Source organism: Rosa rugosa, chromosome 6 (genome assembly GCF_958449725.1).
Source record: "Rosa rugosa chromosome 6, drRosRugo1.1, whole genome shotgun sequence".
Classification (NCBI taxonomy): Eukaryota; Viridiplantae; Streptophyta; class Magnoliopsida; order Rosales; family Rosaceae; genus Rosa; species Rosa rugosa.
In genome coordinates, this window is record NC_084825.1 from 7,605,484 (window position 1) to 7,610,949 (window position 5,466).

The window sequence follows — 5,466 nt, forward strand, 5'->3', positions numbered from 1 at the left end:
TGCATAAATAGATCACCAAAGCAGGGCTCCTTCGGTTTGGTTTATCCTTGTTATTCTTTTTGAAAACATTTGTTGATCACTTTTTGTTGTAATGACTTTGAAAATTATAATTTTCAGGCTCTAAGCTATGCTTTGAAGGCCATAGAAACTCGAAAAGAATTATACGATAAGTATTTTGCTGCTAAAGATAGTCAGAAGACTGATATGTGGACAAAAGTGTGGTCATCGGATACTGCAGACTTCGGGTCATTTTGTTTAAGTCCATGGATCATCCTTAGATGTTATCTTGAAAGCTTGCTTCAGGTCTTTTTCTTTTGGGTTCCTTTTCTTAACCCTTGTAATTTCAAAATTCAAGAGTTGCTATTGTTTTATTAACTCCTTCATATAACATGGAGGAGGGAGTTCTTCTAAAAAGGAAAGAGAGAAGCCAAAGAAGGCATCGGATTATTTAAGTCTCTTAAAAGACTCATTTACTTGTGGCATCTGCAATTGGCTTATTAATTTAGGGTCTTTCTAAATGTACCCAGCAAATTTCTATGTAGACCCAGCAAGTTTTTTACACCCAATAAAAAAATAGAATTTATAATTGTACTTAGCAACTTTTCCAACAATACCCTTAGCAAAACTCACACCCAGCAAAATTTGGATTATCTCCGCATTGCTACAATTGGGTTATAATCTAAATAAATTTACAGAAAGCAAACTTACAATTATTCCCACTAACCAAACTGATGTATAATAAATTAGACCCAGAGCAAAAGCAGTGTTTATTAGCCGATGCTTTGCTGGGTGTGAGTTTTGCTAAGGGTATTGTTGGAAAAGTTGATGAGTACAATTATAAATTTTATTTTTTTATTGGGTGTAAAAAACTTGCTGGGTCTACTTAGAAATTTGTTGGGTACATTTAGAAAGACCCTTAATTTATTGGACAGATTAGATCTTGATGATCCAATAGAGAAAAAGGACAAAGCATCATTATCGGAGCAGTTGAAGTCTATGCCTAAGATTTCTGTTGATTGTGTGGTTTCTAATCACGGGTGCATATGCCACAGGGCGGGCTGTTGGCAATGCATGCCATTGGACGTCCTAAAGTCCCGTTCTGTTCAACAGTTAGTGGATTTGAAGTATCAATTCTTTTGCAAGCGTCTTGGTCTCAGTCTACTTAGACGATCAGGTATGGTGTTTGTGTCCCTAAAGAACCTTCATAATATCTTTCTTCTAAATATAAGGAAATTATTCAGTATTCACGTAGAAGGAGATGTGGTGTGCGCTTGAATGTGTTTTAAAAAGTGACTTGTGTTAATGTTAACACAACATCATAAGATAGAGCTTTTTAATTTTCTTTCCTTTTGTGCTTGCAAGTGAGGGCCAAACCAGGGGATATAGGTGGAACTTTATTTTCTGTATTGCTAGCTTGCCTTTTCCTTTCCTTTGTAAATATATTGAACCTTTTCTTCACGTTTTCAGGAAATCATGCTAAAGTTTCTGAAACGGCTGATATTTTTGGGAGAAGCCTTCATTTCTTATTCAACAGAGCTTATACCTCCAACGGTGACTGAACTATTTATAATTCATTATTGACACGGCAGGTCCAAGGGACTGCCTTGGCAATTGAGCAAGCAGAGCTTCTATACTACGCAACCTTTTTGAGAATTTGTGCTAGTGATACCAGGTGTGTGTTCACATGTTAATTCCGGCCCTTTCCTTGAATAATTTGAAAAAGTTCCATAATGATAGGAATATGAATTGGAGCACAATTATATTTACATTGTAACTGACCCCATGTATCCATGACTGTCCTTCCAATTTTTCATGTTCAAAATTTTCACCATGTCTGATTTCCAGTATTGATAGAGGAGGAAACTTGACTATATATGCTGATGCTAGCCTTGGTGCTTTCCCGTGAAGTGCCTCCGCTATTTCAGAAGGTGAAACTTGTACTATTTCTGTGTTCAATCATATTGCATTATATGATTTTTCGTTATATTGTATGGGTAAAAGCAACTTCTAGTTCTTCAAGCATTATGAAAGAGAATATATTGGTCTTCATTGCTGCATAACTTGTGTTCTTCATTATTTTATTTTATTTGAGATAAAGGTATGTGTTATTGTGTCTAAAGAACTTGTATGCATTATGAGAACGGAATATAATGGCTTTCATCGGTACATCTGTACATGACTTCCGTTCTTTAGTTGTTTTATGCAGGTACAATGTAATGCTCCTAAGTAACTTTCCATAATATTTTCTGGGTGAAACAAATTTTGAATTCAGTAGACGTTATGAAAAGGGAATATAGGATGGTATAGGATGGTTTCTTGTGTCGTAAGTGGAACTCTGTATTTTATTAGGCGTTTTTAACAAGTGGCTATGTGTGGATTTGAGAAAAAGAAAATAATAAAAAGATCTGCATCAAACTTGGCTTTATGTGAATTTGAGGTGCTTGTATAAAAAAAGTTGAAAGTCTTTTTAACAAGGACCAAAATATCGAGTTTCGAGGAAATTTCAATGGTCCCGGAAACGGAAATTTCGACGGCGAGGATATATCGATTTCGGTAAATAATCAAGAAAAATGATGGAAATTTGAAGAAAAACATGGAAATTTTAAGTAAAACTTTTAGATATGTTTATTTAATCAATTGTCTACTATATATGAAAAGAAAACCTTAATAAACATTGTTATATAGTAATTAATTTGTAATAATTTAAGATGAAACGGTAAATGCTGAATCGCCTACAACTCTGAAAAATTTTAGAAATAAACATCTATTTTATTTTTTTGATGGCCGGAAACCCAATGGGAGGCTAGGCCATTACATATTATATACATTCTTTGTACATATCATATATTACACCTTGAATTGCATGAGTAACTTAGAATCACGTAGAATACTTATGAGATATAAAATTCAAAATGTAATTGATTGTTCTATGTTAGTTATTGATTGAACATTTACCTAAGTTTTCAGATTCGTAGGCAAAATGAATATATATTAGAATGTTGCAATGATAACACAAGTGTAGGTGCAGCAGAGTTGGCTAAGGCTCTTGCTCAAAGAGCAATGAAGTGACCAATGTTTGAGCCTTGGTGACTTTGTTGATTTTTTTTATTGGAATTTTTGGCCAACTATATGTCAGCCACATGATGTTGATGTTGCATGTGACTGATGTGAGAAAGGGTGGTAGTGGTGGTGACTTTGCATGTGACTGATGTGAGAAAGGGTGGGAAGAGTCGGAAGGTTCCGGAAATTACCCAAAATTTCGAAAAATATTGACAATTTCTCGATATTTCCGGAAATTTCAGGAAATTTCTAAAATATCCGTCGAAATATACTTGGATGGTCACGGAAATTACCCAAAATTTCGCAAAATATCATCAATTTATCGATATTTCCGGAAATTTCGGGAAATTTTCAAAATATATGTCGAAATATACTTGGATGGTCACGGAAATATCGACACAAAAAAAAAACGAAAATTTCAACGAAATATCGCCGAAACTTTCGGTTTTTTAGTCCTTGCTTTTAAATCATTTTGTGGTGTCTATCTTCCATTTTTTCTTTTTCGTTTGCTATGCTCTGGCATTGTGTGTGGTGTTTGACTCTTGGTGCATAACAGGTTTCACGATTGCTAGCTGCGGTACTTTCATTTTTGGCGTCGAAGGACCCGTCCCGTTTGTTGTTTGTGTGAATGTTTTAGAATTGGCTTCATATATGCAGCAAGTTTCACAGGTATGCTATACACACACACACACACACACACACACACACACACACACTTGTTTCCTAGTGTTGTATATTTTTGCCCTTTTTACTATCGTTTTGATTTCCTATCCAGATTCTCTTATTTATTAAGCAAGCCAATTGATACTTCCCCTTAACTTGCTTTAGGAGTAAAACCTAATGAGTTTGTGCAATCAATGTTGTTTTTTCAGGGTTCGCGCATCAATGTAATTAGCAAGGGGGGATCAAAGACACAGACTCCTAGGTTGTTCTTATCAATTAACAGAATAATGTGTTTCATCCGGTGAATCATTGTAACAGGGTTTTCCCTCTAATCTTCCTACCTTACAACCTTGCACCTGACTCTATTGATGGATTCCCAGACTAATCTTATTTTCAGAAAAATTCCTCCCAGCTTAAGAATTATCTGTATAACTGTGCTCGGACAATCTTATGTTCCACTATTTAAACCATTGTTCGGTTCATGTCCTGCTGCTTGGATTCTTATATCATGCTTAATGTATGGGGAAAACCCTATTGTGTTGTTTCTACCCGTGAAGAAAATCTTAAAAGGTAACTTCGCTTATTGCAGGCACAGAATTTAGAATTTCATACAAGATACCCATTCTATATGGTTAATTTATATCATTTAAAGACATTGGTTTCAATCATCATTCAAAACCCATAATTAAATCGTAAATCCCTCCCCTCTCTCTCTCTCTCTCAAAGTTTCGGCATTTTCCTTTGTGCAAGACTTGAAACCGTGAAGCAAGTTCCATCATCCTCCATCCATCCTTGCCATGAGCCTTATCATCATCCACCACTTTTGAAGATCTTCTTGCGTTCTTGAAGCTCATTTAAAAGTGCAACCATGACCATAAACTCTTTGTTTTCGGTTTCTATTTTGTGTAAAACAATTCGAGTTCTTTGTTTGTTTAAATGAAAATTTTGATGCTTTGATATGATTGAGTTTATTTTTTGATGTTTAGTTTCCAATAATCATGAAGCATAAAAACGTTTTAGGTTTCTAGAATACATAAACTGTGATTTTGATATGTGATGATTTAAGTTCATTGATTTTGTGCGAATAACCCACTTTTATGTGTTTTGTGTTCTTTGATGGCCGACTTAGAATATTGAGCATGTAATTGAATCCAAATTAAGATATGCTAGCGTTCTAGGTCTTAATTGATAAGTGGAAAACCTATACTTGTTTAGGTAAATCAATGAAGAGTCTTGCATGCTTGTATGACGTTCCAACTTTATTCATCTTCTTCTTACTCTTCTGATATAAACTCCCTAAAAAATTACATTCATAACAAGCATTAGCAGATGTTGAGCACTATGTTGAACATAATAAAATAGAACGCAAACAAAAGTCTATTCTCTTACCTAAAGTTGAAGAGAAGAATTCTTAAAAAATCAGCAAGCCATATAAGCATGATATTTTTCTCCCTCCTTTAAACAATTTTTTATGTCTCAAGCATTATGCAAACAACTTAAAAGTGTGATATCATGCCACATACAGGTGTGGCATTATCCTAAAGGCATTATGGAAAGAATTGCACCAGGCATTATCTTGTTCTTCATCGTTCATGTATGAGGCGTGAAGTAAATTCTTAAAACTCATTTTCCACATGTACCGTATCTAGGAGTTTAGATTTTACTTCATGGCTTGAAGTATATTAACTCTTGAACTGACCAAGGCTTCAAAATGTCTAAAGGCATGCATTGCCAACAATTCAG

The 5,466-nt window shown here is 34.7% G+C and overlaps 1 long non-coding RNA gene across 1 annotated transcript; it reads left to right on the forward strand.

Annotated features, from left to right (window-relative positions):
- Window positions 1–915: 915 nt before the first annotated feature.
- On the forward strand, window positions 916–4,319 carry LOC133713341 (uncharacterized). Its single transcript, XR_009847937.1, has 5 exons — window positions 916–1,174; window positions 1,468–1,672; window positions 1,846–1,928; window positions 3,617–3,729; window positions 3,933–4,319. It is a non-coding gene; the product is annotated as an uncharacterized LOC133713341 (long non-coding RNA).
- The last annotated feature ends 1,147 nt before the right edge of the window (window positions 4,320–5,466 follow it).